Source organism: Mauremys mutica, unplaced genomic scaffold, assembly GCF_020497125.1.
Source record: "Mauremys mutica isolate MM-2020 ecotype Southern unplaced genomic scaffold, ASM2049712v1 Super-Scaffold_100100, whole genome shotgun sequence".
Taxonomy (NCBI): domain Eukaryota; kingdom Metazoa; phylum Chordata; order Testudines; family Geoemydidae; genus Mauremys; species Mauremys mutica.
In genome coordinates, this window is record NW_025423267.1 from 1383167 (window position 1) to 1405230 (window position 22064).

Genomic DNA, 22064 nt, shown 5'->3' on the forward strand with positions numbered 1-22064 from the left:
AGCCACTGGTGGGAAGCAATAATTGCAGAGTGCAAACCAGCCAAGAGTCACAGAGGTCAAGAAAATGAAGTAGCAGCAGGTCTCATGGTGTAATTTGGTGGCACTCAGGAGTTTGAATCCTGGAATATGAGTTCAAATCTCAGTGGGACCTCCTGGAGATATGTTAGTTTGCTGCAAAGCCCTGGAGCTCAATATGATTGGCTACCCTCTCTCAGGGTGAACTAGAGTGAGTTTTTTCCCTCCTGCTGGGTGACTGATGGCCACTGGAGATAGGTCTTTGGTCCGGCTGGTTCAATGGAATGGCGGCTATAGGTTGGGGTCCTAGAACTTAACAGTCTGGCTAGAGATTCCTGTGGTTTGACCATATGGTTGTTTCTCGCTGCTTCACCTGATGTTCACAACTTTGGTCCCTGCAGCTGCCACACTCTTCCTCTTGCCCACACGGCATTTAAAGGAAGGAGGGCCAGGGCCAGGCTTCATAGTCAGGGCTAGGCAGGAGGGAGGAAGGGTCGCAGGCTGGAGCCCAGCACCTCTCCTCCTCTGGGCACCTGGGGTGTTGTTCCCCCCTGTTCAGGCACCCCTGGGGCCCTGCACTTCACACAGCTCTCCCTGATTTCAGCTGTTAGTGAGGGATCCTCACTGCTAGCGCAGACTGGGCAGTTTCTTGCACGAGAGACACTGTCCCAAAGCAGGACTAATGCTTAGAGCTGGTTATCAGTGATTTCAGATCTGTTGGTCTATAGCAAGACTCTCCATTGAGTCTTAACCAGCTCTGTTATTACACAGGGAAGAACAAAAGGGTCAAATGGGGCCTGGGACCCTTAAGAAAAATCCACCGCACCGAGTACAACACTTGTCGCTACCTGGTCTCAACCCCACTGAGAATGTTTTGGGGTCACTCCTTGCCTGTATCAACCTAGGGGTTTTGGAGAATCACAATTAACATGTGCTCCAGTGGTGCAATTGGTTAGCGCACAGTACTTATAGGGCAGTGCTGAGAGGAGCTATGCTGAGGTTGTGAGTTCAAACCTCATCTGGAGCACTGGTTTTCATTAGCCAAGTGGCATCACCCCCTCATTTGGACTGTGGAATGTAGAATTCCAGACCTGGGGACCCTCAGGAGGGGGCTAATAAAAAATGCCCCCTTCACTTATTACCTCCTCTCCAGGTCAGAATCTACAATCCTTTCTCCCCCCCAGCCCCTGTGCCAGGATCCCTCAAGCAGAGCCTGGAGTCCTGCCCAGAGCGTCTGTACTATTGACAAACACTAAGTGACAGGGACAAAACACTCAAATCCCGCCTGGTGCGGGGAGCCAGGTTTGCTCTTCAAATTCTGTCGTTGGTACATTCCCAGGTCTGGGAATGTCCCACAACAGCATTGAATGGGAAGCTGCCTGCAGAACAGTTACACTGCACAGAGCTCCTGCGGAGGAAGGGTGGAAATTAGTAACATTTTGAGGATCGTTTGGGAAATGAGCCTTTGCTGACAAGGTTTGTCTCTGTTCATATTTCACCTTCAGGTGTTATGTTGAGGGATCTTTAATATATTTTTGTGAGGTTAATAACTATCTCCTCAAATTTATTTACTCAGCTTAAAAATTGGTCATTTGATTTTTGCATCTCCCTGTGAAAATACAACTGACGTGTGGCTTTCTACAGGGGGTCATGATGTTAAAGTTAAGGAATTCAGTCTCTGTACTTCTGGGGGGAGTGTTGCTTTTTTACAGCTGCCTCAGGGCCAGGCACACCGGGCTGTTAGCTGCACCCACGGTCCTTGCCAGGGGCCCCTGCTGAACCCTGGGCGGCTGCACTGCAGTGCTGGGGTGACTCTGCAGGTGGAGAAGCTGCTGTGGAGCAATGTAGAGCAGGTGCAGGAAGGAGACGGGGTCACTATTCTCATTCTGAACTGCACAGTTTTCCAAATTTGGGACTAGATTCATAGATTCATAGACTTAAGGTCAGAAGGGACCATTATGATCATCTAGTCTGACCTCCTGCACAATGCAGGCCACAGAATCTCACTCACCCACTCCTGTAACAAACCCCTAACCTATGTCTGAGTTATTGAAGTCCTCAAATTGTGGCTTAAAGACCTCAAGGTGCAGGGAATCCTCCAGCAAGTGACCCGTGCCCCACGCTGCAGAGGAAAGCGAATGTCCGAGAACAATTCTAGGGGAAGGTGAACGCAGAACAATGACACTGGAGATGCCCAGACCTCCACTAGGGGCAATGTGGAAATTAATAATGGGAAGATCATTTGTGAAATTAGTCGTCACTGACAAGATTTGTCTCTGTTCCTATTTCACGCTATGGTGTTAGTTAGAGGAATCAGTACAGATTTTTACTATATTAATTAAACACTTAATTTTATTTAATCAAGCCAAAAAACTTAGTATCACTTATTTTTTCTCTGTCCTAGCAAGAATGAATTGAATTTTGTGACTTTCTGGAAAGTGCAGCGAGATTAAATGTAGGAAATTCAGTCTCTGTGTTTGTGAGCTGATGTTTTCCTCTCACAGGTCAGTGCCTGCATTGAAATACCCAGAGGGATCTAAGGGCTGGTGTACGCTGGGCACTGAACTGGCAAAGCGATGTCTCCCAGGGTGTGACCCCCCACACAAACTCATAGAGTTAAGGTGACCTAATCCCGGGTTAGTTAGTGCTAAAGAAAAGGAAGAATTGTTCTGTCCATGCAGCTATTAGAGGGATGGGAAAATCCCTCCAGTCACTGTCTACTCCAGGGGTCTCAAACATGCGGCCCGCGGAGCTCTTCCCTGCGGCCCGCGGAGCTCCCCTGGGCCGCCCACAGGGGGGGGCAAACGGGGCAATTTGCCCCGGGCCCCAGGCTCCGCAGGGGCCCCCAAAAGAAAAGCGGAGGCTCCCGCCTCCGCCCCTCTCCTGGAGCCTCGGCGCATAGAGCGCCGAGTCTCCGTCCGAGCGCCTGAGCCCCGCCCCGATCCGAGCCGCGTGGGGAGGGGGCGGGGCGGGGGGCGCGGGGCTGAGCGCGGCGCTCGGCGGGGGGCTGCCCGCCCCGCCCCCGCACCACGCGGCTCTGCGCGGGACGAAGCTCAGGCCTCGCCGGAGACGCGCTCGGGTAAGCGGGGGGGGAAAGCGGGAGCCGCCGGGCCAGGGCCGGGGCCTGGGGGGGGAGGAGGGAAGCGAGACCCGCCGGGGCGCCGCTGGGCCGGGCCAGCCGTGGGGGGGAGGAGGGAAGCGAGACCCGCCGGGGCCGGGCTGGGCCGGGCCAGGGGGGCGGGAAGGGAAGCGAGACCCGCCGGGGCCGGGCCGGGCCGGGGGGTGGGGGAGGGAAGCGAGACCCGCCGGGCCCGGGCCGGGCCAGGGGTGTGGGGGAGGGAAGCGGGACCGGCCGGGGCGGGGGGGGCAAGCGGGACCGGCCGGGGTGGGGAAAAGAGGGACCCGCCGCCGCCGAAGTGCAGCCCGGTCTTCGGCGGTGGGGGGCCCCTTCTGTTCCGGGACCCGCCGCCTAAGTGCCCCCCGCCACGCCACCAAACAGCTGTTGGTGGCGCTTAGCACTTTCCAGGAGGGAGGCGGGAGGAGCGGGGAGCCGCGCGCTTAGCGGAGGAGGTGGAGAAGAGACAGGGCAGGGGCGGGGCCAGGGGCAGCAAGGGGGCGTGTCAGTGATGCGGCCCTCAGTCCAATGCACTAGTCCTCATGCGGCCCTCGGGGTCATTTGAGTTTGAGACCCCTGGTCTACTCCAAAGTGCTATAGCAGTGCCACAGCAGCATTTTAAGTGTAGACAGAGTGAAATTAGATTTATCTCCAGTTCGCACTGTGGATGCTCAGGCACTAAGACTGCAATAATAATAACAGCAGCACAGTGCTTGCGTAGTTGGCAGGATTTGAACCTGCGCAGGGAGACCCCAATGGATTTCTAGCCCATCGCCTTAACCACTCGGCCACAACTACTTGATATGCATCCATTTCTCTGCATGATGATTTTGTTCTCACTGAATTGTCACTTCAAATTGTTTGCTCAGACCAGCTTCCCCAGCACACTCACGGCTGCGCATCAGTGTAAGTGTGTCCTTGGGTGAACAGCGAGAATTCCTGCCCATTTCCCTTCCGGCTGGAGCAGCATGAGAGTGTGTTTGTGTGAACGACATTGCTGTAGCTTGTTGTTCATTCCCCACTCTGACAATTCAGACAGTCCCTTTCCCATTCAAATCTCCAGCACATCGTTCCAATAGCAGGGGGCAGGATTTCTCTGGGGCACTGAGGGCTGGTGCGTGAACTCAGCCTTGCGTTCCACCCTTGATGTTTCATGGACTAACAACAGCAGCAGAAAGAAAGAGCTGAGCCAATATCTCCCTGGCAGGGATGCAGGTGCCACGTCCCCTCTGTCTGACCATCGCCATTGCAGGAGAGAAGGGTTCACTGGAATCAAACGCCCTGGCTCAGACCAGAGACACAGGGAGGTTTTGCTGTTTATGGATCTGTGCAAAGGAAATTTTGTCTCTGTGTGAAACTGAGGTCAGAAATGAAACGTCCACATGGTGGCCCAATGCTCTATGGAATGTGGGTGAAGGACTCGGGCTGAGAAATGATTTAACAGGGGTTTGTTTCAATTTATTGCCCTGATTAAAATCTATGGCTAAAAGGCAGCCACTGTTGTTAGTACTTGTACCTGTGTAGGGACACCCCAGTGGGTGTCAAGTCCATTGCCTTCACCAGGGGCAGTCGATTATTTTATCAAGGTACAAATTTCTTGGTCAAGGCCTGGACTCCAGAGAAAACAATACACTGCTGATAAGAAGAAGTACATCAAAAGATATTGCAGCCACCATGGGCATAACTATCATGTGTCGTGTTTCACTCTTTATACCTGGCGCCACCTCCTTTCCCTTTGGCCTTGTAGTTGACTAAGGGCAAAGCTGAACATCTCCTCAGATACCAGGGAGTGTTTATGTCCATTCCTGCGAGCTACACAGGGGTTTGATGTTGCTGCTTTCAGGCTGTCACTGAAATGAAGGAGGAAGATCAGTTTTTGACAGGGAGAGGGACGCCTCCTCTTAAAGGTGTTTGTCTGGCTGGCAGTCCTGGTCCCCAGGTCTCGCCCGTGGGGATTCCAGACAGTTTTGGGACCAGGTCACTCCCTTGGCCCCACCTGCCGCTCCCAGGCGCGCCCCTCAGGGGCCATTTCAGGTGCAGGCGGAGCTGGAGCAGCATCTGCCTGCTCGCTCCAGTGGCTTGCCGGGCCATCTCCATGGCAGGGCAGGGTGGGGCTGTGCCTCTACGCGCTGCCCCTGCCTGATCAAAGCCCTGTGGGGCCTAATGGGATGCTGTGGGGGTGATGCCTGGGGGCATGGCAGCTCACGGAGGGCCCCCCCAGCCTGCCCCACCATTGGTAGCACCCAGGTTAAGCGCCACACCCCTGACCCCCTTCCTGGGTGCCTGAACACCACCACCCCCTCCTCATATACTCACTCCCACCCCCAAACTCCCACCCCGAGCCTGCACCCCCTCCCTCCCCACCCCCAGCCCCCAAACTCCCTCACCAGACCCTGCACCCCTCACTGAACGCCAATCCCCAGCCCACAACCCAGGGCCTGACCACCCTAGACCTCCTCCCCCTACCCAAACTCCCTCCCAGAGCCTTAGGGCAGGTGGAGGGTTGGAGTTTTGGGGGGCGGGGTTCTGGGCAGTATGGAGTGACATTATTTGGCCCACTGGGAAGGTACTGGAGGGACTGGCACCTGGTCCTAACGGTAAATTTGAGGGTTTGGAGACCCTGCTTTAAGGGATTGGAGCAATGCTGGAGAGACTGACGGGCAGGGAAGCTGGGGGAGCTGTGTGTGCCCCAAGGAGAGTTGTTGTTGTTGCTCTGGTGACACAGAGCTGGGGGTGGGGAGTTTGTAAGCTGTGGTTGTTTGTACAAAGATAAAGTTTACTAACCCCCAGGTTAAAAACTGTTCCTGCTCTGGGCCTTTCCAGGACACTCTCTGTTGAGAGTATAGGTCAGTGGGGTGTGTGAATTGTTTCTTGCTGGGATGATGGGTTCCTAATTCCAATCCAAGTGATTTCCCTTTAAAAACTTTTTCAAATGGAAAATCGATTTCCACTAGACCCATCTCCCAGTATGTTCAGGAGTTTTGTGAATGGGGGCAACCCGCCCAAAACAAACCCACAACCACCCCCAAAAACACGGTGGCTTGGAAATGGAATTTAAAACACTCAGCATTTTCCTGTGCAAATGAATAAAAGACCCTAGCAGAGCTGTCCAGCATGATGAAATCCGTTCCAGTCCTCGGCGTCTCTAAGAGGGGACACTCGGTAGCTGAGGCATGTGGGACACCTCCTTGGTTGAGGGACAGGTGAAAAAATGGCTGGATTCAATGAAAGATGAGCCCATAGGAGGGCGAAGGTGGAACGGCAGCACCACACAGGGTCATAACACTCAGCCACGGGGCTTCACTGTCACTGCCCCTGTGATTTCCATCATTTCTATCCTAAGGAACACACCCTCCCCCTCCCCCACACACTGTCACACAGAACCTTCTCCCCTTGAGCCCCATCCCACCCCTACCCCCCACACACCACGGGACACAGCCTCTCGGTGACTCATCCAGATGGGGGCTTGTCTCTGCATGTCCCCAACAGGGGAGCAGAGAGCCGAAAGGGCTACAGGAAACCAATGGAGCTAGGCAGGGATAGAAAAAGACTTCCCCTCCCCTCCCCTCTCAAAAGTCTTGTTAATCTCACCCATGGGACGTTCCAGCACCGGGTGGGTTCAAAGCACCAACCTTTCCCTGAGCAACGGAAGGGGGAACCAGCTCTATCACATGGAAGGAGGCTCCCCACCTCTGCTGCTGCAATTCATATGGATTTGTTTTAGCTAATGCAACCCCCTCGACCCCTAATCCATCCATGAGTCAAAGAGACAAAACTCTCAGTTGGGCACCAGCCATGCAATGGGTTAGTGCACAGAACTTCTAATAGCTGTGCTGAGTAGAGTCATGCTGAGGTGGTGAGTTCAAACCTCACCTAGGCACTAGTTTCCTTTAAGCAAATGGCTTCTGCCAATCATTTTGCCCTGCAGAAAATACAATTGCAGCTCAGAAGACACCGAGGTCCCCTTGCTTTACAGAGAGCAGGGCAGATTCCACAGATCTACCAGGCTCTGCTCTCCACCAGCCGCCTGTGTCAGGAGGGGTCAGGCAGAGCCCAGAGCACTGCCCCCGACTCCCGCTCAGTCTTTGCTCCCCAAACCACCTGTGTGCTCACCACTCTTGGCTGTGAGACTCAAACCTCTGCCTGGCTTTCTGTATGTTGGAGGGGGGGGGGGTTGTCTGTCGTGTTGATGTGCGTGTGGGTCCTGTGTGATTTTTGTGGATGCCTTGCATAGTTGTGTGTGTGTGTCTGTGTGTGTGTGACTTTTGCATGCAGATTGGTTTTTGCTAAGTATTCTTTTGCTATGTGGTTTTTGTGCTTTCCTCTTGTGGGCTTTTGCTGTACTTTTTGGTGTGGATTTGTTCTATGTTTTGTGTGGCTTTCCCTTATGTGTCTATGGCTCTGTGTGCTGTGTGGGTTTGGTTTTTGTTTATGTCTGTGTGGGCCTGTGCAGTCTGTGATGGATCTCTTTCTCTCTGTTTGTATCTTCATGTGTAAATTCACTGGAACTTTTCAAAACTCTCCACAGCTTTGCCAATTTTCACCAGGAATTTTACTCATTAAACAAATTCTCACTTGTTCCCTACCAGTTGGTGACCATCGCCCCCAGGGGCCTGTCAGTCTCAGGGTCCTGATTTCCCATTGACCCTTCCCCCTTCGATTGGGAAAGGGAACTAGCCAACCAAAAAAACCCCACTCAGTTTTAGTAAAGGGCCAACAGTCCCCTTACACAAGCTGGGCCTGTGAGGGAGGGAGAGCTCAGTGGTTTGAGTATTGGCCTGCTAAACCCAGGTGTGTGAGCTCAGTCCTTGAGAGGGCTATTTAGGAATCTGGGATAAAAATCTGTCTGTGGATTGGCCCTGCTATTGAGCAGGGGGTTGGACTAGATGACCTCCTGAGGTCCCTTCCAACCCTGGTATTGTATGATAGGGTCACCAATGTTCAGAGAAACTAGCACAAGCTGGGCCCATGGTGTAATGGTTGGCATGCTGGAATCTGAGTTCAAATCTCAGTGGGACCTTATGGTAAATCCCTGGAGATCCAAGCGCTTTCCTATCTCCAGCTGTATAAGAATGAGTTGTTTACCTTGTGCTGAGTGACTCATCCCCACTGGAGCCAGGTCTTTGGTTGGAATGGGGTCTAGAAGTGGCTAATGGTTTGACTGGGTGTTTGGGATTTCTGATGCCCACAAGTTTGGCCCTTGTGCTTTCTACCACACTTTCCTCTTGCCCACATGGCACTTGAAGAAAGGAGTGTCGGGGCCAGGTTTCATAGTCAGGGAAAGGCAGGAGGGAGGCAGAGTCCCAGGCTGGAGCCCAGCACCTCTCCTCCTCTGGGCACCTAGGACAGAGGTGGCTGGTACTGACAGCTCCAGGGGAAGGCTTAAAAGCCACAGAGCAACCAAGGGCAGGGCAAGAGGAGAGGAGAACCATGCCTATGTGTGGCCAGCAGACAGCCACAGAGACACCCAGTCAGGCTGCTCCCTGCTCCCTGGCATGCCAAACACCCACTGAAAACCACCCACAGCCAGCTGCTGATGCTCTTTGGCCAACATCAGAAGATGGTAGGAAAGCAGGGCCAGCCCCCCTGGTGGGGCCTCTTACCATTCCCACTCAAGGTGCTCACTTTGGCAGTGGGACAGGAGATTTTACCCCAAAAGGCTTTTCCCCAGCTGGCGAGAAGCAGAGAAACACCCAGGCTCCCAAGGTGCTATGTAGCAAGTACCCTCCAGCACAGGGACAGGCGCACACACTAGCCCGGGCAGCCGCCCATTTTCTTTGGCAAGTCAGGAAGGGCAAAGGTGAGACTGGAAGCACCTGGGGCTCATGCCCCAGCCTTTGTGACACCCAACCCCCAACTCCTTCCCGGGGCTCTAGCTGAAGCCAGAGCATTGGCCTGAGCAGCCAAGAAGAGGTTCCAGCCCTGAAGGGAGCAGGACGTTCAGCACAAAGGTAAAACTGCACAAGCACAACCACGAAGGGACTCGAACCCTCAATCACCTGATCCGAAGTCAGACGCCTTATCCATTAGGCCACGTGGTCACAGGAACAAAACCTCTCCAAGCACTGATTTGGAAAAGGCAGACACTGTGTTTCTCTGGTCCTCTACTGAGGGCGGCCGAGAATCTCTGGGCACAAGAAGTCGAGTTCCCAGCGAGATGTGAGACAATTCTCTGGAGCCAGGTGCAGGACTTTGGCAGGGAGGCTCAGGCATGAGGGATTGGGGTGCAGCGGACAGACCAGCTATCTAGGTGCTTAGATTTGGTCTCACTGAGGAGGAGAAGGAATCCTGCTGACAGGCAGTGGCTGTGGAGAAAAAGTGGGATGTCCAGGCTGCTCAGGTCTCCTTCTTCCAGCTCCTCATCTGGCTGAACTGCTCCACCGGCCTGGACAAGTCCTCTGCATGCACAGCAAATAGCCCAAGAGCCATTTCTGCCCAAACCTGTGCTGGGGGGTGAGCGTCTGTCTTCCCTGTCCCATCTGCGCTAGAGCAGACCACTAGATTGAGAGAGACAGTCAACAACTATTAAGGCTAAGATTATATAAAGGGGGTCACAGAATTTGTGACTTTCAGAGATCTCTAGTGACATTTTCTGCCTCAGCCCTGGGGCAGCAAGATTGGAGCTGTCGGCCGGTGGGGGCCTCACAGCTATCAGGCACCAGTGTCGGAAGGGGCTCCCACAGGCCCATGCCAGCATGGATGGATCCCACAGCTCCCAGCTGCTGTGAGTGGATCCCAGAGCTCCCAGCCACCACATGGGACAGGGGGACCCTGGAGCTCCCAGTGGGGTGACCAGGTTATAAAGTCAGGTCAGTGGTGCTGCGGGGCTCAGGCAGGCTGGTCCCTACGGTGTCCTAGGGCACCGCACTGTGCCCTGGAAGTGGCCAGTAGGTCCCCCCTGCTGCACCACTGACCAGGAGCTGCCCGAGGTAAGTCTGCACCCCAACCCCCTGCCCGAGCCCTGAACCCCCCCTAACCCAGAGCCCCCTCTTGCACCCCAGAGCCCTCACCCCCGTGCCCCAGCCCAGAGCTTCCTCCCACACCTGGAACCCATCATCCCTGCCCCCACCCCAGAGCCATCAGCCCGTCCTGGACCCCGACCCCCTGCCTCAACCCACAGCCCCCTCCTGCACTCTGAATCCCTCGGCCCCACCCTGCAGCCTGGAGCCCCCTCCTCCACCCCAAACCCCTCATCTCCCCACAGCTCCCACAGGCAGACCCTGGAGCTCCCAGCAGCCATGGGTGGCCGGGGAGCCCCCACAGCCCCACCCCACTGCCTATGGACCCTGCAGCTCCTACGAGTGGACCCCAGAGCTCCCAGCCGCTGCGGATGGACCCAGGATTTCCCAACAGGCCTTGATGGCGGGAGGACCCTGCAGCCCCACGTCATTGCTCATAGACCCCACAGCACCGAAGCCCCGGGAGCTCCCGGCCGCCCCAGGCAGGAGAGGAGCCCCCAGCGCTCAGACACCGCAGGCATAGCCCGGAGCGCCCAGTCACCGGGGGGGGGGTGAGGAGAAGCCGCAGCCCCCGGCCATTGCAGGTGGCCCCGCAGCTCCCAGCCGCCGCGGGCGGGCGGACGCCAGAGCCCCCCGCTGCCATCGGGACCCCGCGGCCCCCGGCCACCCCGGGCAGGACCCGTCACCCCGCGACCGGCAGAAAACAGCCGCGCGCGGAAGCCCCTCGCGCCCTGTGACCCCCCCCCCCCCGGTGCTGCGGCTTCTCGCCAGGCGGGAGGCGGCGCCGCTGCTGCGGTCTAGGTTCCTCCGCCCGGCAGCGGGACCCGGCCCCGCGCGGCCTCGCGCTGCTTCCCGCGGGCGGCGCTGAGCTCTGAGCGCACAAGGCCCTGGCGGCTCCGCCCCGCATCACTGTCAGACAACGTCACCAATGGGAGCTGAGCCTGTCAGAAACATCAGTTGGGGAGGGCCCAATGGGAGACGAGCTTTCAGAGACACACCCCACACGAGGGCCAATGGGAGATCAGCTGTCAGAAAACACTAGGCAGGCCAAGGCACCAGCCAACCAGGAGCCGCCCCTGATCTGAAGCACCCAGACAGCCCCGCCCCCACCTGTCCTATGCCCTACTGCAGCAGACACCACCAAAGACGCTTGTGTCACTCCCCCCAACAACCCCCAAAGCAGGAGTCGCAATTTCCTTCCCCCAAGCCAACTCTCAATTTTACATAAGAAGAATACCAAAAATAGAAAAACCAACCTACCTTACCCTACCCCCAGCCCCTTCCCCATGTCTGGCCACACGCTCCAAGCTCAGGGTGACATCACACTCCCCGTCGGGGCAGGCTCTGCTCAGCCCGGCTCCCCACAGCCTGCACTAAAAACATGTGGGGCCCAACCCCAAAACTTTCTCATATTTTACCCCAATGGTCTCAAACTGCCACTTTTAATATGCAAATAAGGTGCTGCCACACTCAGGCCACTCCCCAGCTCTCCAGTGGAGCCACCCGATAGAAAACCAGGTGATATTTAAATTAGCCAGGACGTTGCTCAGTCATTTCGTCTGTTCCCAGCAGGTGGCGCCGGAGAGCTCTGAGCTCGCTCACTCCATTTCACGCGTCGGCTTCAGCCCCCAGGTTACAAACGCACCAACCGGGGAGCAGGAGTGTGGGGGCTGCTCCAGGGTGACCAGATGTCCAATTTTTAAAGGGACAGGCCAGTTTGGCTGGACTTTTTCTTATATAGGAGCCTATTACCCCCCACCCCCATCCCGTTTTCCACAGTTTCTTCAATGTCACCCTATGGGGCAGCTCTGTGGGGACGGACTTGCACACTTGGGAGCCATCAGCCGGATCTGCGTGCCTGGGAAGCTGCATCCTCCAGAGGCGCTTGAGAAGCCAAAGGGGCCGTGGGTGAGTTTGTGATGAGGTGAGTGTGAAGTGTGGAACGGGGAGGGTGTCAAGAGGAGGTTTTGAGAGGAAAAAAGGGTGCTGCTGAGCTGGTAGGTGAGGGCAAAGTCCCAGGCGGGTGTTGTGTGAGGAGCTGTGTAGGCCCGGAAAGGCGTCCTACTGGGCAAGGGCAGGTGAGGAGGGCCAGGGCTTTTCCCAGGGCCTGTTGCTGTGGCCAAAGCCTTTGGGAAGCAGAAGAGGGCCAGGGGTGCTGTTGCCTGCTGGGGCCCATGCGACGGTGTAGGTGTATGCTGACCATAGCTGGTCTGTGGGAGGTAGGGCCACTCAGCATGCCCCTTTCCTCGTTAGTATAGTGGTGAGTATCCCCGCCTGTCACGCGGGAGACTGGGGTTCAATTCCCCGACGGGGAGGGTGACCCCTTTTGAAGGGGGGAACAAAGAAATCCCTGGCCTGCCCACCACATGCCTTGCGTTCTCCTTCTACGGCCACTTCCCTTCGCACCCCGCACTGATGACTTTCACCTCCAGAGAGACAATTACCTCGCAAGGACACGCTGGCCCTAGCCAAAGCCTCTCCCTGGCCTTCCGCCGCCGGGCCCAGCTTCGGGGCCTGCACGTGGGGGCACGTTTCAGAGCGGCAAAGGGAAATAGGCTGGCCAGGGGCATGAGGACAATGGCCCAGACAAACGGGGAGGGACTTGGTCCAGGGGTGGAGGAAGACAGAAAAAGGGACAGGCATGGGATTGGCTTCCTCTATTTTTTCCTTTGCTCAGCATTTTACCTGTGACTGTAATGGGCAGACTTGAGAAATACCCGTGCCCGCCGGCGACGTAGGTGGCCGCCCCGAGAGCTCAGACCTGAGCATTTTGCAGTGGGCTGCTGCCTGGTCACCCAGTGCCTGGCCGTGATCGTATAGTGGTTAGTACTCTGCGCTGTGGCCGCAGCAACCTCGGTTCGAATCCGAGTCACGGCATTAATTTTTGGTGGGGAGGGGCTATCCTGCAGCACGCCTCGTGGCTCAGTCTGATGGCGTCCGTTTGCAAAGAGAGCCATCGGCCGGTCCTTAGTTTCTGCTTGGTAAAGGCAAGTCAGTGGGGTCCATCGGTCAGAAAAAGAGTCCCAGGACTTCTTGCTGGGCGCCAGGGTCCAAAAGCAGCGCATTCCCTCCTGGAAAGGGCTGTGTTTCGAATGTCCATCCAGTGCGCGTTGAAGGGAAGGATCTGCGTGCCTGGGAAGCTGCGTCCCTCCAGAGGAGCTTGAGAAGCCAAAGGGGCCGTGGGTGAGTTTGTGATGAGGTGAGTCTGAAGTGTGGAAGGGGGAGGGTGTCAAGAGGAGGTTTTGAGAGGAAAAAAGGTGCTGCTGAGCTGGTAGGTGAGGGCAAAGTCCCAGGCGGGTGTTGTGTGAGGAGCTGTGTAGGCCCGAAAAAGCGTGGTGCTGGGCAAGGGCAGGTGAGGAGGGCCAGGGCTTTTCCCAGGGCTGTTGCTGCGTCCAAAGCCTTTGGGAAGCAGAAGAGGGCCAGGGGTGCTGTTGCCTCCTGGGGCCCATGCGACGGTGTAGGTGTACGCTGACCATAGCTGGTCTGTGGGAGCTAGGGCCTCTCCCCGTGCCCCTTTCCTCGTTAGTATAGTGGTGAGTATCCCCGCCTGTCACGTGGGAGACCGGGGTTCGATTCCCTGACAGGGAGGGTGACCCCTTTTCAAGGGGGGGGACAAAGAAATCCCTGGCCTGCCCACCAACTGCCTTGCATTCTCCTTCTACGGCCACTTCCCTTCGCTGTCATGACGCTGACATGGGGGAGACTTTTCCAGGGGGGCCCAGTTTGGCCCAGGGCCCCTAGTCATGGGACCCACTGTCCCCCTGGCGACACAAGATTTGGGAAGGCTGAGCCTCCATTATGAGCCGCCCAGGCCACCACTGCTCAATGGGGGGGCAGTCTCCCTGTGTCTGCTGTTCGTGCTGGGGAGCCTGGCCGGCCTTAGGGGTGGGGCCCCTGGCAGCCACCCAGGGCTCCAGGGGGTCAAAGGGCACCGTGTGCCAGTGCAAAGGTGCTCACTGCTCTCCCCTGCCCCAGTGCTCCTCCATGGCCCCATAGAGGGTTGTGGGGAGCGAAGAGGAACACTATGTGCTCCATGCGTCCTGGTCGCTTTCCCACCTGGGCTGGGCTGTGAGGGGAGCATCAGAAGCTGCTGCTCTCTGCCCTCCCCTGACGCAGCCCGGCTGAGGAAAGTGACCTGGATGCAGGGAGCTTGGATGATGTCGCTTATCACCCTGCCCCCGCAGCCCCTTGGGGTGCCCGGAGGAGCAGCATCCCAGGGAGGAGCAGGCAGCAATGCCAGCTGCTCCATGCACACAGGTCAGTGTCCCCACATGGGTGCAGGAGGGGGTGCAGGGTCAGGGGTGAAGGGGGTGCAGGAGCGAGGCAATGGCTGGTGGCACAGGAGGGGAGTGTGGGAGTTAAGGGCAAAGGGGACACAGTGTAGGGGTTAGGGCACAGGAGGGGGCAGGAGTTAGGGGTGAAGGAGGCACAAGGGTTGGGAGTGCAGGAGCTAGCGGTAAAGGGGGAGGGGGATCCCCCAGGGGCAATGGGGAAGTGCCAAAGTACAAGTTTTGCCCCGGGCACCATTTCCCCTAACACTGCTCCTTGGTAACATTTCTTGCTGGGACGGGGACGGGAGAGACGAGGTGTTTTCTCTCTGTTTCTTTCCTCTCCATTTTCTGCTCCTTCCTTCAATTCCAGAAACCTCCCTTGTGTTTCAGACTGTGCAGTGACGCCCTCCCCACCCCAGGCCTCTGGAGCCTTTGGAGCAGAAAGATCCCAGGAGCTGAGGATGAATCCAGAGGTGCGAAGCCGGCAGGAAGGAGTCCTAGCAGCTCCCCTGGGAGCACAGGTGAGGAATGACTCCCCCTTCTCTAGATTCTCCCCGTGGGGCTCTGGGGAGCAGGGAGGGTTGTGTGATAAATTCCATCCAACTCCCCCTTTGATCCAAGCCGAGGGACGTCTCAGCTCTGCACGATCCCCTTGGCAGGGCCAAACAAGGGATGTTTTCCACTACCCAGGAGACCCAGCCAGGGACTGATGTGCTGGAGATATGTTGGGAAAAGGGACTGTCTGAATTGCCAAGGCAGGGAATGAACAATCTACAGCAACGTCATTAACCACAAACACACTCTAACCATGCTCCAGCCAGTAGGGAAATGGGCAGGAATTCTTGCTGTTCAGCCATGGCCACACGTACAGAGCTGCACAGCAGTGAGTGTGCTGGGGAAGCTGGTCTGAGCAAACAATTGGAAATGACCCTTCAGTGAGAACAGAACCAGAGTGTAGAAAGGCCCCTGTGTTAAGTGGTTGTGGCTGAGGGCTTAGGGAGCTGGGCTAGAAAACCATGGGTGTCTTTCTGTGGAGGCTTGATTCTTGCCAGCAAGACAAGGCTGGTGTGTGGTATCTTCATGGTTGTACTTTCAGTGTCAGATCACCCACAGTGCGCCAAGTCTAGACGTATTCAGAGGCTAAGGACAAGTCAACATTTCAAACATTGAGTCTATGTCACTGCAGCTCATTAATGGAGATGCTCTATGCCAGAGTTTCTCAAACTTCCTTTCACTACAACCCGCTTCTGCCAAAAAACTTACTACATGGTCCATGGGAAGGGAGGGAGAAGGATGCCATATCTTATACTGATATGTGCCAACTTCTCATAAACTCAAGGCTGGATCTGTGGGAAGAATGTCTCCCTACAGATGGGACTAACACAATAGGAACAGGGATTCTTTGTTCAATCTGCAACTCTGAATAAGACACAATTATTTAGTTCTTAGCTCCAACACCTGGCAATTTGCTGACCAGGCCTATCTTAGCAAGCAAGGCTTTCTGTTTACCCAGCTTTCTCTTAGCTGATCACGATTTGCTAGGCCTCTGGTCCCTTGACCATACTCTGGACTTTGGCTCTGGAAAAGAGCTGGCACAATCCATAGAGCAGGTTGTTATACAAAATGCACATGAATTTTAACCCTTCATATTCAGTAATGGCAAAGTTCTTGGTTCAGGCTTGTAGCAGTGATGGAATAAACTGCAGGTTCAAATCAAGTCTCTGGAGTCCATCCACAGCGGGGATGGGTCATTCAGTCCTTTGTCTAGAGCTTCAGTTTCTATCAAAGTCCCTCCAGAGGTATGAAGCAAGATTGAAGACAAGATGGAGATGAGGCATCAGCCTTGTATAGTCTCTTGCCATGTGGTCTTTGCTTTCTTTGTCTCGAGGACACTCTATCCAGCATGTGGCATAGAAAAACTTAAGAGTTCTGTCCACAGGCAGGTCCCTGCATACCTTGCTGAGGCACAAGGCGAATCTGCCTTCTCTCGATGGGTCGATTGTATAGCTGATGGTCCTTAATGAGCCATCAAGCAGGCTAGGCAGAACTGACACCCAACTTGTCTGGCTGGGGTGTTCCCCGGAAGCATAGCGCAAATTTGAAATACGGGCAGCATAGAGCCAATATTCATAACGTCAACTACAGAAATGATACACATCTAGAGATGGCATAATTATAATCAGCCAATCAGAACCTCTCCATAGACCCCTTACACGACAACCTTTCTACCATATTGGCTGCAAATATAGAACAGTGGTCCCAACGGCGATCTATACAGTTACAGATTATGTCACTAACATCACAGGAGGTGACATGGCATCAGTGAGACTGATACTGGAATAGCCTCCAGTTTTGGTGTCCTCATTTGAAAAAGATGTTGTGAAATTGGAGCTGGGTCAGCAAAGAGCCACCAAATGTTCTGAGGGCTGGAGAAAAATGCCTTCTAGTGAGCTATTGAAGGAGCTCAACCTGTTTAGCTTATCAAAAGAAGATTGAAAGGTGACTTCACTGAAGTGTTGAAGGGCCTTAATGGAGAGAAAAGATTGGGTATTAAAGGGCTCTTTAATCTAGCAGAGAAAGGCATAACAAGACCTAATGGCTGGACAGTGAAAAGAGACAAATTCATATTACAACTAAGGCACAAAAATTCAACAGCGAGGATGTTTCACCACAGGAACAAGCTACCAAGGAAAGTGGTGGATTCTCCATCTCCTGATGTCATTTAATGAAGGCTAGATGCCTTTCTGGAATGTGTTTGCTCCAAAAGTAGCTATTGTGTCATACAGGAGGCCTGTGATATGCAGGGGGGTCAGTTTAGATGCTCTAATGGTCTCTTCTGGCCATAAAGTCGACTAATTTCTGAAAAACTGAGAGTAGCATTGGGAGCAGCGTCTGATGTTTTCCTGTCTAGCCGGCTTGCTTCCTAGAACGAACGCTCCTTGAGTGGGGTTGTTGCCGGCTCAAAGAGCCCGAGGAGGCAGCAGTGGTTCGTTGCCCGGTGTGCTTCACTCCCAATGAACACACCAAGGTGGAGAAGCAAAAACTAAGTTTATTTGAGATCTCAAAGCAGGCACTAGGAGAAACAGTATCTCAAATCCAGCGCAACAAAAAACAAGCAGTTTCCCCTTTTTATATGTCAAGCTGTTTGTAAAAGCCTTTGTTTCAATCCCCCTCTACCCCTCCCTTGTTAACTGCAGCTACATTAGGCATTACCATTATAGCTTGTTAGAAAGGTTCTCATCCGCCTGTCTATCTGTTGACCTTGTCAGCTTCAGGCACATGAAGACTTCTCCCCTTTCCTCCCCCGCCTCCTTACTATTCTGTTAGTTTAAGCGGAGCTGCAGCTGTCTGCTAAAGAGCTGACTCTCACAAATTCTGCTTTTAGGCTGTTAGCATGCAGGTTGGTTAAAGTTCACAAGATGGAGTTACTGTGGCTCACTTAGACCCAGAGCAGGGGGGCTTCATCGACACTCGTGGTCTTCCACCCCCCCGAGTTACCTGGTAGCTACGCCCAGTGACACCAACAATTCCCTCCTTTGAGAACACTCAACAAACCTTTGGCAGAGTTTTCTCATACTCTGAAGACAAAAAGCGATTAAGTTCCATACAATCAGGGTCATCAATTAAGGGGTACAACGGGAACATCTGGGGAATGGGGGGTACAAAGCTTATGTTATGAGTGCTTTACAGCAAGCGAGCAAAAGAAAGAGAACAAAACAGATTACAACACCTGTGAGCAGGAGGCGAACAATACCTCCCCCTAGTCCCCTAGATCAGGTAACCAACCCCAGAGGGAATCAAACATAGTAGGTTCTGCTTCCTGGGCCTTCCACAGGTTAGAGGCCTGTTCAGCTGACAGGATGTGTTTGTTAATATCCTGAGAAGATTCTGGGACATAGGTACAAAATTCTTCCCCAATAAGGGCACAGACCCCCCCCGTGAGGCTAAAATATAATCTAGAGCCTGGCGATTTTGCAGGGATAATAACCAGAGTTGGTAGAGCTCAGAACTTATGCCTTTGTCTATGGCCAGGGTGTCATTGGCAAACTGAGTAAGGAATACAGAAAGTCTCTTATACAGTTGGGCCATTCGTCCTACTCCATAGGAAGGGAGGAATATCATTCCAAACCTGTCTCCCTCACCGATGGGTTCAAGGGTAGCTCTCAGGGACCGGTTGGTACCTGGGGCGACCTGAGGGAGCGTGGGCCACAACACGGAGGGGAGGGCCAAGGAATCCTTTATAGCAACTTCCATGCCACCCATGTGGGAGCCACTTGTAGGCATTACGGCCACATATAAAAAATGCCTGTCCATTAGCAACCAGCCCATTAATCCCCTGCTGGTGCTGGGTGGCAATATGAGGGGGCCAGTACTGGAGTCCTTCCCCAGTATCCTGGCCAGTGCTGTTGAGAAAGGTGATTGTAACATTAGTTGTTGGAGACAAGTAATAGTGACAGGAACTATTACCTGCAAACCAAAGGGCATTAGGTGAAGAAGGCTCCCTAAAACAAAGCAGACCTTGGGGTACAACCCGGAGTCTGATGGGGGTAGGTTTTTGTAAGAGGTTGCCAAAGGGTTGCCAGGAGCTGTTGGTCAAACTATAAAAGCGCTCCTGAGAACAATTATGGCTTAGGCTTCCTCCAACTCTGCCTGACATAAAAGGCTGCCGCATATTATAAGAAGTTACCAATATTTCCTGGCAAATATCAGACCAATTTTGGGGAACCGCACGCCAGGGCAGTCCTGCTGAATGATGGGGAATCTGGGCACATATCCAACAGTTGGAGAGATTAAACTCACGGGCAAAAGCAAATTTTCAGGGCTTCATATGTATTAGTAGCCATATCTGTAGGGGAGAGGTCCCCATTCTGCATGTGCTGTGGGTTGTAACAGAAGGGAACAGAAGGAATACCTCTGTAACAAAAAGGAAGGTTGTGAGAGACCCTAAACCTGAACCCATATTGGCAATTACAGCAACCCAAATGCCCAAGTGGATAAGAATGAAAGCCACCAAACAAATCAGAAAATAAAAGGACCAAGACCAGAAATTAGGTCGGCCTTCTGTGAATAGATAAAACCAATGTTCAGGGGTGCTCATGGGAAGTGTGCTGTGGCTGGTCAGAGAGATCAACAGGGCATTCCCAGTGACCCTTATTGTCTTTTAAATAGCAGCTTAAGTCCCAAGTCGTCGCTAGAAGCTGCTTCTTTAGCAGGCTGTGCACAGTCCACTGTTTCAGGAGCAGGCACTGCTTTTCAGGCAAGAGTGATGAATCCAGTTCTTGTGTCCTTCGACCTTCGCCGCCGTGTGGGAAACAAGCAGGACAGTGTGGGGTCCCTTCCACTTCTCTTGGAGAGGCTCGTCCTTCCAGGTTCCGAACGAGTACAGAATCGCCTGGCTGCAAGGAGTGGACCGGGGTATCCAGTGTGGAGGCTGTGAATCTTTGGTATACCTGTGAAGAGAAGAAAGAACAGCAGACAGAGAGCACATGTACTGAGACAAAAACCCGCAGCCTACCTCCCACTCCCCTAACAGAACCGGTGTACCATCCAGAGGCCATGCCCTTCCAAACATAATCTCGAAGGGACTAATGCCTAACCTGCCCTGGGGTAGAGCACGAATGCGGAGTAACACAAGGGGCAAAGCATCTGGCCACTTAAGAGAGGCTTCCTGACAAATTTTAGAGAGGATGTCGCTTGAGTGTCTGATTAGTACGTTCCACTACACCACTGGCCTGTGGTCGCCACGGTGTGTTTGTAACTTCCAGGAGATTTGCAAGACATCTGAAATCCTTTGAACAATTTGAGATGTAAAGTGTGTTCCATTGTCAGATTCCATCCACTGGGGGAGCCCAAAGCGGGGAATGATCTCCTTGACAAACTTAAGAGCCACTGTTTTGGCAGTGTTGTTACGACATGGGAAGGCTTTGGGCCATCCACTGAAGCGATCCACCATGACAAGGAGATACCTGTACCCTTGGGTTCTAGGAATACTCAGTAAAGTCTATTTGCCACACCAATCCTGGGCCTGGGGTTAGGTTCCAAGGTAGCTGGGCAAACACTGGTACTCCTGGTCGAGGGTTGTTCTTTTGGCAGAGTAGGCAGTCAGCCTGTACCTGGGAGGCTAGGGGTCTAAGTCCAGAGGTTAGAAATACTTGCTCATAAGCTGAGTAAGAGCCTCTCTGCCTGCGTGGGTGGTTTGATGCAGTTTTTGCAGCACTGGTCGGATTAAGCCCTTAGGCAAGAGGACTTTTCCCTCTGTGGAATAAAACCATCCCTCCTTTTCCTGGAGACCAAACCTGTCAGCCAGGTATCTGTCCTCAGAGGAGTACTTAGGGGCTGCAAGCTCACCTACTGATGGAATGAGGGACATGGATTTGGGTATACTCCCCTGTCGGTGACTCCAGGGTAGCAGCACACTTGGCTTCCCTGTCTGCTCTAGCGTTGCCCTTGGTTACATCCTGATCCTCCTTCTGGTGAGCTTTGCAATGTATCACTGCTACTGCTGAGGGGAGCTGTACTGCTTCTAAAAGCCGGAGGATTTGAGACCCATGCTTGACGGGAGAACCCTGAGCAGTTAACATTCCCCTTTGTTTCCACAGACCAGCGTGAGCATGCAATACCCCAAAAGCATATTTTGAGTCAGTAAATATATTAAACCGTTTGTCTTTTGCCAGTTCAAGTGCACGGGTTAAGGCTACTAGTTCAGCAAGCTGGGCAGATGTTCCAGCAGGTAAACTCTCTGCTTCCACTGTGTCGTAGAGGGTCACAACAGCATAGCCCGCCCTCCTTTGCCCATCTATGACAGCACTGCTCCCATCAGTATACCACTCACAGTCTGCATTTGAGAGCGGTTGATCTTTTAGATCTGGGCGGCTGGAGTATTGGGCATCTATGACATCCAGACAGTCATGTTCCTGCTTCTCTGTTTCTGGTAGCAGGGTAGCTGGATTAAGGGTGGGACAGGTTTGCAAGGTAACTTCAGAGTTCTCTAACAATTTTACCTGGTACCGAGCCACCCGAGCCTGGGTGAGCCAGAGGCCACCCTTAGTGTCCAGCAGGGCTTGGACCATGTGGGGAGTGTACACGTGCACAGCTCCTCCCAGTGTCAGTTTTTCAGCTTCCCCAAGTACCAGGGCCGTGGCTGCGGACCGCCCGCAAGCTCATGCCGGCCATCCCTTGGCAACTTGATCAAGTTGTTTGGAAAAGTAGGCTACAGGACGTTTCCATGCACTAAAAAGCATGAGTAAGCATTCACAGGGCTACCCCTTTTCTCTCATGTACATACAGTTGGAAACTGGCTTGAAGAGATACGGTAAACCCAGGGCTGGAGCCTCCATTAACTTCACTCTTTAAAGCCTGAGTCTACACTAGGCGTCTTTAACCGGTTTTAGGAGCGACCAAACCGATTTAATGCCACAAACGTCCACACTAGGAGGCACCATATATCGATTTTAATGGCTCTTTAAAACGGTTTCTGTACTCCTCCCTAACTCTATAGGAGAAACGCTAGTGTCTTTAATAAAATATCGGATTAGGGTTAGTGTGGATGCTGATCGACGGCATTGGCCTCCGGGAGCTATCCCACAGTGCACCAGTGACCGCTCTGGACAGCATTCTGAACTCGGATGCACTGGCCAGGTAGACAGGAAAAGCCCCGCGAACTTTTGAAATTCATTTCCTGCTTCCCCAGCGTGGAGATCTCAT

At 53.9% G+C, this 22064-nt stretch overlaps 5 non-coding genes across 5 annotated transcripts; 3 read left to right on the forward strand and 2 right to left on the reverse strand.

Annotated features, from left to right (window-relative positions):
* Window positions 1-948: 948 nt before the first annotated feature.
* TRNAI-UAU lies at window positions 949-1042 on the forward strand. The gene is made up of 2 exons: window positions 949-986; window positions 1007-1042. It is a non-coding gene; the product is annotated as a tRNA-Ile (tRNA).
* A 2804-nt stretch (window positions 1043-3846) lies between these two features.
* On the reverse strand, window positions 3847-3928 carry TRNAS-AGA. The gene has a single exon. It is a non-coding gene; the product is annotated as a tRNA-Ser (tRNA).
* A 5170-nt stretch (window positions 3929-9098) lies between these two features.
* On the reverse strand, window positions 9099-9171 carry TRNAR-UCG. The gene has a single exon. It is a non-coding gene; the product is annotated as a tRNA-Arg (tRNA).
* Window positions 9172-12332: 3161 nt separating this feature from the next.
* Window positions 12333-12404, forward strand: TRNAD-GUC. The gene has a single exon. It is a non-coding gene; the product is annotated as a tRNA-Asp (tRNA).
* Window positions 12405-12894: 490 nt separating this feature from the next.
* On the forward strand, window positions 12895-12966 carry TRNAH-GUG. Its single transcript has one exon. It is a non-coding gene; the product is annotated as a tRNA-His (tRNA).
* Window positions 12967-22064: the final 9098 nt, after the last annotated feature.